Raw genomic sequence first — 12,314 nt, forward strand, 5'->3', positions numbered from 1 at the left:
GGTCTGATAAAGCCCTTATCAAGCAAATCTTGCAACTGCTCTTTCAATTCTTTCAACTCTGGCGGGGCCATGCGATACGGAGGAATAAAAATGGGCTGAGTGTCTGGAGCCAAATCAATGCAAAAGTCAATATCCTTGTCGGGTGGCATCCCCGGCAGGTCTGCAGGAAATACCTATGGAAACTCCCGAACAACTGGCACAAAATCCATAGAAGGAACCTCAACACTAGAATCACGAACATAGGCCAAATAGGCCAAACACCCCTTCTCAACCATACGCCGAGCCTTAATATACGAAATGACCCTGCTGATAGAATGACTAGGAGTCCCCCTCCACTCCAACCGAGGCAACCCCGGCAAGGCTAAGGTCACGGTCCTCGCATGACAATCCAATATAGCATGGTAAGGTGACAGCCAATCCATCCCCAAAATGACATCGAAATCAACCATATCGAGAAGTAGAAGATATACACTAGTCTTAAGACCCCCAATGACAACCACGCACGAACGATAGACATGATCTACAACAATAGAATCCCTTACTGCCGTGGACACCTACACAGGAACACTCAAGGCATCACGAGGCACAACCAAATATGGAGCGAAATAAGATGACACATAGGAGTACGTAGACCCTGGATCAAATAGAATTGAAGCATCTCTACTGCAAACTGAAATCGTACCTGTGATAATTGCATCGTAAGCGTCAGCCTCGGGCCTAGGTGGATAGCATAACATCGGGGCTGGGCCCCACCACCCTAAACTATATCTCTGGGATGGCCTCCTGCTGGCTGGCCTCCGCCCCTAGCGGCCTGGCCTCCACCTCTAATGGCCTAACCTCCACCTCTAGCGAGCTGACTCCTACCTCTGGCTCCCTGACCCCTACCTCTAGCTGGCTGGGCAGGCGGTGCCTGAATCATGCACGAGAACTCTGCTGCTGTGATTGAGCACCCACTAATCTCGGACAAGCCCTCCGGATATGACCATACTCACCACACTAAAAACATCTACCTGAACTGTGGCTGAGGAAACTGAGACTGACCCTGACGGGCCGGCTGACCGCGATAATAATTCTGAAGAGGAGGTGCTCTGATGGGAGCTGGCGGTGCACTATGAGCTGGCTGTCCTGAAGGAGGTACATAAGGACCACGACTCCCTGAAGCTCCATGGGATGCCTGAAGCGCTGAATGAAACGGCCTGGGATGGTGGCCTCTACCAAAAGAATCCCTGCCTCCAGATGAGGCACCACTGAACATGCCCGAATGACGTGGTCTCTTGTCAACCCCTGACCACTACCCTGAGCTAAAACCATCTCGACTCGTCTGGCCGCATTGGCCGCATCCTGGAAAGAAATCTTGCTCCTTATCTCCTTAGCCATCTGTAATCTGATAGGCTGAGCGAGTCCCTCAATGAATCTCCTCACCCCCTCTCTCTCTCTGTGGGAAGTATAAGAAGAGCATGACGGGCCAAGTCAATAAATCTGGTCTCGTACTAAGTGACGGTCATTGAACCCTGCTGAAGATGCTCAAACTGCCTCCGATAGTCCTCTCTCTGAGTGATAGGGAGAAACTTCTCCAGAAATAGCTGAGAAAACTGATCCCAAGTCAAAGCAGGCGACCCAGCTGGTCTAGCTAAACAGAAATCCCTCCACCATTTCTTAGCGGAACCTGATAAGCGAAAAGCAGCAAAGTCGACCCCATTGGTCTCCACTATCCCCATGTTTCGGAGAACCTCATGGAAACTGTCCAAATAATCTTGGGGATCCTCTGAAGATGTACCGCCATAGGTAGTAGTGAAAAGCTTGGTGAACCTATCCAACCTCCATAAAGCATCTGTAGACATAGCTGCTCCATCGCCGGTCTGAGCCACAACACCCGGCGGGACTACCCAACTAGCTGAGCTGCTGGAGTCTGAAACTAGGGAGCCATCTGCTCCGGTGTGTGAGTAGCGGGAGTCTGTACTCCTCCCCCAGCACGAGAGGCGGCTGGTGCTACTGGAAGTGTGCCTGCCTTAGTGACTCTCTCCATAAGGCCCACTAGATGGACCAGAGCATCGTGGAGTACCAGGGTAGCTATGAACCCCTCTGGGACCTGAGCTGGTCCGCTAGAACGGTCTGGGTCGGAACCTCATCATCAAACTCAACCTGAGGCTCCGCCGCTGGCGCTGCTGCTCTGGGCTGTGCCCAACCCCTGCCTCGGCCTCTAGCACGACCTCGGCCTCGTCCTTTACCCCTTGTAGAAGCCATTAGGGGCTCGGGCTGGTGATCAGCTAATGAAGCGGTACGCATTCTTGCCATCTGCAACAGGATAGAGTAGGGAGTTCAATTAGCATTGAGAGATCAAATCGCACGACATAATGAATAGAAGTGAAACTGTTCCTAACTTCGTAGCCTCTAGGGGATAAGTACAAACGTCTCAGTACCGATCCCTCAGACTCTACCAAGTTTCTCCATGAATTGTGAGACCTAAGCGACTTAGAGCTTTTGATACCAACTTGTCACGACCCGAATTTCCCACCGTTGGGACCATGATGGCGCCTAACATTGTACTTGCTACGCAAGCCAACGTTACAAATTATTTCGTATTTACCTTTTATCTTTTAACAATTAGCAAGTTAACATTAGTAAACCAGCGAAATAAAATGAAAGAAAAGAATTTAACAAGTTATCTATACAACTGCGAAACCATAATAAAACTCCACCCAAAATTGGTGTCACAATTTCACGGACCATCTACGAATACTACACATAATAGCCTGAACAAAGAAGTACACATCTGTTTCGAAGATAAATAAAACAGAAAAGGAAGACAGGATAGAAGGGGACGCCAAGGCCTGCGGACGCCTGCAGGACTACCTCGGGTCTCCACTAGTCTGAAGGCAGCAACGTTGAACTACGGTCTGTACGGTCCAGCACTGGGATATGCACAAAAAGTGCAGAGTGTAGCATCAGTACAACCGACCCCATGTACTGGTAAGTGTCGAGCCTAACCTCGACGAAGTAGTGACGAGGCTACAGGGGCATAATAATATATATAACCTGCAACATTTTGTAATAACAGAAAAAGAAGTACGGAATGAAAAATAACCAGAACGTGCATTAAAGGAACACAAGACTTAACAAGTCTACTAGTATTCAGCTATAACCAAGCCTTAGGGAATTTCAACACCTCAATATAACTTTAACAGAAATAAATGCCAAAAACAATAACTGATGCGGCGCGCATCCCGATCCCGCCATATAGACAATAACAATATCAATATTTCCAACAATAACAGTATCAATATTCTCCCTTATTCCCCCTTGTTGCGGCATGCAACCCGATCCCACCTATCCTCCCTTATTGCTCCTCAACACATATCAACCTTATTCCTCCTGTTGCGGCGCGCAACCCGATCCCACCTGTCCACCCGTATTACTATTTGTTGCGGCGTACAAACCTATCCCACCTGACAATCACAAATCTCCCTTATTCCTCCTGTTGGGGCGTGCAACCCGATCCCAACATATGTATATATCAACACCAATCACAAAGAATAAACACAAGGTGTTTCACAAAGTTTACTCAATTTCCACAATTCTTATACTTCAACTACACAATGGAATTTCGCCAGGATTATGAAACTTCACTCACGAAACCAAATCAGCGAGACCAACCAACGTGCACCATAAGGCACCAATGAATCCATATAAACCAACAGGATAATAAAATGAAGCTACGAAACCAATAATACCTCAACGGAAACGTCAGCAACTAACATGAAACAATTAAATAACTCAATGAAGAGAACACAGTTAACATGAAGCGATTAGACATGGAACATTTGTGATCAAGTACAATTAAGGCATGGAAGCATTTATGATCAAATAGCAATTAAGGCATGGAAACAGTTTAAGCAGGTAGCAAATAAGACAAGAAATAGTATAATAGGAAACGAGGAAGGGAAGCAAACTAAAAATGGAAATTTGGTGGCGCATAGTTACTCGTCATCACACCTATACGCCACACACATGATATTTCATTTAGCATATAAGTCGGGAATTCTTATTCCCTCAAGTCAAGGTTAGACCAAACACTTACCTCAAGCCAGCGGACAATTCAACACTCAACCATCGCTTTCCTTCTCGATTCCACCACCAGTTCACTCGTATCTAGCCATAATTAGTTCAATAACATCAATATATGCTAATTAAACCAATTCTAATGCATGAATATGAATTTCCCAATGTTTTCCCCCAAAAGTCAAAACTCGATCCCGGGTCCGCTTAGTCAAAACTCGAAGTTCGAACCAAAACCAGATTACCCATTCACCCAGAAAATCAAATATGCAATTAGTTTTGAAATCCGACCTCAAATGGAGGTCCAAATCCGCAATATTCGAAAATCCTAATTCTACCTTATAACACCCAATTTCCCATGAAAAACCCTAGATTTTGAAGTGAAATCATGTAAAAAGATGAAATAGATTGAAGAAGATGAGTTAGAAATCGTTTACGTATGATTTGGGGAAGAACTCTCTTCAAGAAAATCGCCTATGGGAGTTTAGGGTTTGAAAATTTGAAAAGTGAAGTGAAAATCCCGTCCAAATGATGCTTTGATCAGCTGCAGATGTCGCAATTGCGACTGTAGCTTCGCATTTGCGAAGCTTGCAATTGAGAGAAGGGCATTGCAAATACGAACCTTCGCAATCTCTGCTGCCTTTGCATTTGCGACAATCTTGTCGCATTTGCGACCTCTAGCCTACCTGAACAACTTCGCATTTGCGAAGTAAATTTCGCATTTGCGAGAAAAGCTGGCCCTGACCTTTTCCGCATGTACGAAGCAAAAGCTCGCATTTGCGGTCACTGTTTACATCGCAGTTGCGATACCTGATCTCGCAATTGCGAGATCCGGGGCCTGCTACACAGCTAAAACATACCAGCAATCTCCCTACGTCCAAAATCACTTCGTGGCCAATCCAAGATTCACCCGAGCCCTCGGGGCTCCAAACTAAACATGCACACAAGTCTAAAAATATCATACAGACTTGTTCGTGCGATCAAATCGCCAAAATAACATCACAAACGATGAATTTAACATCAAAACTCATGAATTTCACAAGATAGTTCAAATTTCTATTTTCTCAACCAAGGGTCCGATTTATATAAAATCAACTCCGATTCTTACCAAATTTCACAGATATGACGTAAATATTATATTAAGCACGTACCAGGCACCGGAACCAAAATACGGGCCCGATACCATCAAGATTTTACACCTTTTCATTTCCAAAAGTCCTTAAATTTTCAGCAAATAATTTTCTTCAAAAAATTCTTTTCTCGGGCTAGGGACCTCGGAATAAGATTACGAGCATACGCCCAAGTCCCATATTTTACTACGGACTTTACGGGACCGTCAAATCACTAGTCCGAGTCCGTTTACCAAAAATATTGACTGAAGTCAACTTTAATCAATTTTTGAAGGCCAAATTTAATATTTTTCTTAAAATTCACATAAAAGCTTATCGAAATCGCGCCCGGACTGTGCATGCAAATCGAGGAGAGATACAAGGAGGTTTTCAAGGCCTCGGAACACGGAAATGGACTCTAAAATAAAAGATGACCTTTTGGGTCATCACAACTAACATGTAAAATGATAAAACTAACACATAGAAGAATTCAGGATATCTTGGTCCTACTGGGCCTCAAATATCGAGCCTGAAGCTCTTATGTTAATATATAATAACTAAATATAATTAATTATTTAATTTACAAATAAACATATAAAATTATAAAACTAACATGTAATTAATGTTGTTTAATTTACAGTAGACGACATGGAGGTGCCGCCTATTCATCCCGGACCTTTCAGCGATGAGCTACTATTGTTACAGGGCAATCATAGGTCCGCCACATATAGGAGGGAGAGTTATCGACCCAGACTCTCCGCGTTAGGAGAGTGGACGACATATGGGACTTTCTGCATGGCAGAGTTCTCCATCCCCGTGTTATCACACGCCTGCGGGAGACGGGCTTGTACGAGATTTTGGAGATCGGGAGGCTGCAGCTCGATTGGTCTTTGGTCACGGCCCTGATAGAGCGGTGGCGATCGGAGACGCACATATTCCTCCTGCCCATTGGCGAGGCCACTATCACACTGCAGGACGTGGAGGTTTTATATGGGCTGCCTGTTGATGGACACCCCGTTGCTCTGCCGCATTGCATGAGAGTGATGACAGGTGTGCAGTACCTGGACATGCTGCAGCGGCTCACTGGTTTTCGGCCATAAGATGAGAATGTACAGGCTGGGACCAGTCGTTTTTCGTTGACGACTGTTCGAGAGTATTTGGAGGCATTGCATCCTGACATCGATGGCGATACACCGGATAATCATGTTCACAGTCGGGCAGCTTTTCAGATCGACAAGAAAACACATATAGCGTAGTATTTTACCGCGCTATATATATTCACTTATTTATCAAACATCCTCCTCCTCTGACATTGTAGTTTTCTAATAATTTTGGAGTGAAATTCGAAAGTGAATGTAAAAAATTTTTGTTTTTTAATCTAATAGTATTTTTGATTACATGAACGGGAGGGAGAAATTCATTAATTTACTCAACTGAAAAATGTTAAATATCGATAAGATTTAACAACAATGGAAACATTATTTTATTTGATACATCTTGCAATATAAACAAGTACATACACTTATTAAACCACATTAAGAAAACAAAGCGCTACGTATCCTTGATAGTTGGGCATATTAGATGAACTTCCACCGGGAGCTAGATTACCACCGCCACCTAAACTAGCTGAAGGACATTTACGACGATCGTGTCCTGTTTGCGAGCATATGCCATATTTACGCGCATAAATGGTATCACCAACATTCATTTGGTTCTGTATATGCGTTCTTTTTTGCACTTGTAGCTTACGAAAATAGTACTTGTTACACACCATTTTAAATGGTTCCGGCAGCCAATAATGCTCAGCACCTACTGGCTGCAACTGTCCAGTATATGTGTTTAAGTATGCAGCAACACTGTATTGCCTATCAACATAGTTGGGTTGGCCCTAAACCTGTATATTGAAAGCACTTCATGGCATGTGAGCACGACATGTGATAGATGGACCATTTCCCACAAGAACACAACCAGCTGGCTTCATTTACGGTGTGTATATTATTCTCCCGGTGTTGATGGATAGCGGTGCGATTTTAAAAAATATTTTGCTCATTGCAATACTTTAAAAATGAATGGCAATGTGCCCGCCTCCTGTATTTCTCAAATCTTTTCATTGGTATTGGCATAAATTCAACACCCTTCTCCATCAATTCCAATGCACTTCTATGCCTTTCAACAAACCTCTCCGCCATCTGTTTGAATGACATCAGCACCATGGCAGTGACAAGTAATCCACGTGCAGACTTCAATAATTCGTTGAAAGACTCCGACACATTTATAGTTAGGGTTCTCCATCATTTGTCACCATTCGCATGCAATGTCCATTTGTGAAGCTCATGTCGCATCAACCAATGATAGGCTCTTTCGTCTAACTATCGGATTGAATCCATGCGCCTCCTGAATTCGCACTCTTGGTTATCAGTTGCAGGCATCCATATCAAATCATGCAAGTCCTTGTGAGATATTTCTTCTGGAAATTGGCCTTCAGGTGCCTCACACAGTAACGGTGGTACGCATAGGGTTCCTGCCATTCAGGCAAATGCTCTACAGAACTTAATATATCACCATGCCGATACGATATTAGACAAATACCTGAACGTTATTTGACAACGTGGTGCTCCAAGTGGTTCAAAAATAACGTCCACGTCTCTTGGCTTTTATTAGCACAGATGGCAAAAGCTAATGGAAACATTTGTCCATTTGCATCTACTACAACGGTGATCAACAACTTAATATCATACTTTTCATAAACATGAGTACCGTCTATGGAAATTATCGGACGACAATGCACAAAACCATCAATTGCTGGTTTAAATGCCCAGGACACGTATCTGAATATATATTTCGATATTCCTACTCTCCGCTCAAGCTTCCATTCAACAATAGTCTCGGGGTTAAAGTGTTTCAATGCATCCATTTACCTGGGTAGAGATGCAAATGACTTATCCTAGTCACCATAAACAATTTCAATTGCACGTTTGCCCCGGAGATATGCCTTTCTTTTGGTAATAGTACACCCGTATTCATGGTGGATGGATGTAATACACTCTTTGGTCTTGTACCTTATGGACGCTTAAATGTGTGGAATCAGCTGAAGAGAAATCAAGTCAACATCCAAGTTGAAGTGATTCTCATTGAATGTATCCATTTCACAATTGTGGGTGCCAATATATTTACCCACTTTCCATAATCCTGTTTTCTTCTTGCTCGCATGCAGCATCCAATGAAAACCCGTAAACCATCTATGGAAAACAACCTTGTATACATCCGGATTTGACTCCTATACAATCATCAATCTTTTACGCAGTACATTTTTGCCCCCCTGCTTAGGCGCGCTTTATAAGGAAAAAGCATGCCCTTTGCCAGCATCGTTGGTCTTGACTCATCCCACATTGATGTCCGAATTTTGTCAAAATTCCTTGTGAGGGCATCCACATCCGGCATACTTGGCAAATGATCAAGGTAGGCAATATGCCTTGAATGAAACTACACGTGAGACTCGTACACTCTTGGTCTAACGGGAGGTGGAGCATGCTCCCTCGTCAAATCAGGTTCGACATTCTCTTCCTCCTCATCATCACCCCCGTTAGGGAAGGGTGTGTTATCTCCAGACTCATCTGCATTGTTTTCATAATCTTTATTATCTTCCTGACTTTGCGCATCTGCCAAATCCCGAGTAAATACGTCGTCTACGAGCAACTGAGTGAGGATAGGACCATCAAGTTGCTCGTTTTCACTGCACAAACAAAAAAATAATAAGCTACTCAAATTGATAAATACATTACATATAGATATATCACTTCAGTTACAAGTCGTAATGTGTTGACATTCCATGATGGACATTATCCTGTTGGTGATGACTCCCGGATGGACCACCTTGATCCAACACACCAAAACTACGCATATTCCACCTGGGCGCGGGTTCATAACTTGTAATATTCATATCTGGATGGTACCCCCTGTGGATATATGAGTGTTAATACAAATTCAATACAACAAAAATAAACATCGTAACACAAAGGAAAATTGAAGTTTACCAGTCGTCTTGTGGATTATGTAAAGTAGGAGAGATATTATTTCTACGCTGCTCATTCGCCCGTGGAGATAAGTGTAGATCCGACCATACTCTTTTAGTCGGAACCTGTTCGGCTAAAACTGCCCAGAATAACCACCCGATTATTGAAGGTTATCTCTGCTTTGCGCAACCTCATTATTGCGAATGTCTTCAACCTTCACGTACATTTTCAACATTTTTATCAAAATAAGTTCCTGATATTCATCCGGAGTCTGTGACGACCCAAAGGGTCATCACCTGTTTTCTCTTTCATTTCGTGCTTCCGAGGACTTGAAAACCTCATTTTTACTTGCCTCGATTTGCGTGCGTAGTACGGGCGCGTAGCCGAAGGGTCAACATTTTGAGTAAACGGACCCGGACCCGTGATTTGACGGTCCCGAAGGGTACGTAGAAAAATATGAGACTCGGGCATATGCCCGGAGTCGAATTCCGAGGTCGAGAGCCCGAGAAATGAATTTTTCTGTGAAATTATTTTTTTTTTTTGAAATTAATATGGAAATTTGAAAAGGAAATTGATTAGAACGTGTTGGTATCGGGCCCGTATTTTGGTTCCGGCGCCCGGTACAGGTCTTTTATGTGGTTTAAGTGCTTTCTGTGAAATTTGGTTGAAATCGGCCGTCATTTGACGTGTTTCGGACCTAAATATCTAAAAATAAAAGTTTATGAAGTTTGATGAAAAAGTGATGATTGTGAGGTTTGATTCCTTGTTTTTGATGTTATTTTGGCGATTTGTTCGCACGGTTAAGTTCGTAGGATGTCGTTGAGTTAGTGTGTGTGATTGGTTAGGAGCCCCGAGGGCTCGGGAGTGTTTCGGAGTGGTTTTGGCCTTAGAAAAATTGCTGAAGTTTCAGTTCTGATGTTCTGGTATCCAGTTCTATGCGATCGCATAGGTAGCACTGCGATCGCATAGAGTAATCCTTCAGGTGCCCCACATTTGTTCTATGCGATCGCATAGATCCATTCGCGATCGCATAAGCTTAGCCAGTTCCTTCAGTGCGAACGCAATCCTTATTCCGCGTTCGCGTTTCATTAAGTCCAAACCTGGAATGCACAGTCTTTTCTTCTATGCGTTCGCAGTAGCCTTCCCGCGATCGCAATGACCAGCTTCCCCTTACCCTATGCGATCGCATAACCTTCTTCGCGATCGCATAGGGCATTTTTGCCTAGTGATTTTAAATACCCCAAAACAGAACAGTGACGGGATTTAGTCCATATTTCACACGAGTTCTTCTTCTCCACGGCTCTTGAGCGAATTTTTGAGCACTTCTTCACCAAAGTTTCTTGGGTAAGTAAATTCCCACTCATGTCCTTCATCTTCCTTCATTAATTAATGAGTTTCTAAACCTAAATCATGTAATCTAGGGTTGAAATTGGGGGAAAAGGGTAGAGTTAGGGCTTTTCGATTTTCTTTGATATAGACCTCGTTTTGGGGTCGAATTTGAAAACAAATTGTATATCCGGGCTCGTGGGGGAATGAGTGACATGGAATTGGTTCGAACCTCGTGTTTTGACCAAGCGTGCCCGGGGTCGATTTTTGGGATTTTGGGAAGAAAGCTTAGAAATCTATATTTAGGCATTGGGCTTGATTTGTTTAGCTTATATTAATATTATAAAGTCATTATTTCATAGACTTGACTGAGTTGGAGCCGAATTCGAGGGGTAAAGCTATACTAGAGGCTTGAGTTGAGTTTGGAACATTCGAGGTAAGTGTTTGATCTAACTTTGGCTTGAGGGAATAGGAGTAGAGTATTGTTTGCTAATTGCTAAATGTGGAGTACGGTGTATAGGCATGGTGACGAGTATCTATACACCGGTGTCTAGCATGACAGTGAGTCCTTAGTTGTGCTTATTTGGGATTCTGTAGTGACTCTTCCTTGTTTAATTGATAGTTGTTATATAATGTGAACAGTATGAAGAGGAATATGACTTGTAAACTCCTTGGAGCGTTGGCTCGAATTATGATTTGGTTAGGAAGTAAGAAGTGAACGAAGGAGAAAGAGATGTAATTATTCCCTTGCCGGGACGTGTAAGTTATTGTCGTTGCTCCCTTGCCGGGAACTAGCTGTTTACTTGTGTTCTCCCTCGTCGGGATAGTTGAATTGATACTTGTTCCCTTGCCGGAAAACCACTTATATATTATGAAATGGGATCGTGTGGCACGCCGACCACTTATATATTATGAAATGGGATCGTGTGGCACGCTGACCACTCATATATTATGAAATGGGATCGTGTGGCACGCCGACCACTTATATATCATGAAATGGGATCGTGTGGCACGCCGACCACGTATTCTGTGTTAGAAGAGATTAGTTGTAGTTTTCCTTATTTATTCCTACCGTTCTATTTTATCTGTTATCCCCAAAAGCATGTTCCCCTCCCGGTCTTAATTATTACCTTCCGTTGTTATCTTTATAGAGTTTGTATATATATATATATCTGCACAGGTTGATTGGTAGTCCTGTCTAGCCTCGTCACTACTTCGCCGGGGTTAGGCCAGGCACTTACCAGCACATGGGGTCGGTTGTGCTGATGCTACACTCTGTGCATCTTTTTGCACAAATCACAGTACCGGAGCAGGAGCTTTTGGACAGCAGTAGGAGCATTGGGAGCTGACTTCAGTCCAGGGATCCCCGAGGTAGCCTTGCTGACGTCCGCATGGCCCGGAGTCTCTCTTATCCTTGTTTTTCGTTTGATTTCCTTTGTATCGGATCAGACAGTACTGTGTTTTTATTCAGACTTTGTATTTAGCATTCTGTAGAAGTTCGTGAGTTAGTGACACCAGACCTGGGTAGAGATGTATTTGAGCTTCCGCACTTGGTTTCAGCTATTTATGTTTTGAGACTTCCGATTTTATATTAATTGTCTCATCTTTCTTTATATTGTTGATATTGTCAAGAGTGGTATTAAATTAATTGGCTTTGCCTAGCTCCTATTAGTAGGAGTTATCACGACTCCCGAAGGTGGGAAATCCGGGTCGTGACATGTTGGTATCAGAGCACTAGGTTACATAGGTCTCGCTACTCACGGACAAACTTAGTAGAGTCTGAGGGATCGGTACGGAGACGTCTGTATTT

The sequence above is a fragment of the Nicotiana attenuata genome, chromosome 3 (genome assembly GCF_001879085.1).
Source record: "Nicotiana attenuata strain UT chromosome 3, NIATTr2, whole genome shotgun sequence".
NCBI lineage: Eukaryota > Viridiplantae > Streptophyta > Magnoliopsida > Solanales > Solanaceae > Nicotiana > Nicotiana attenuata.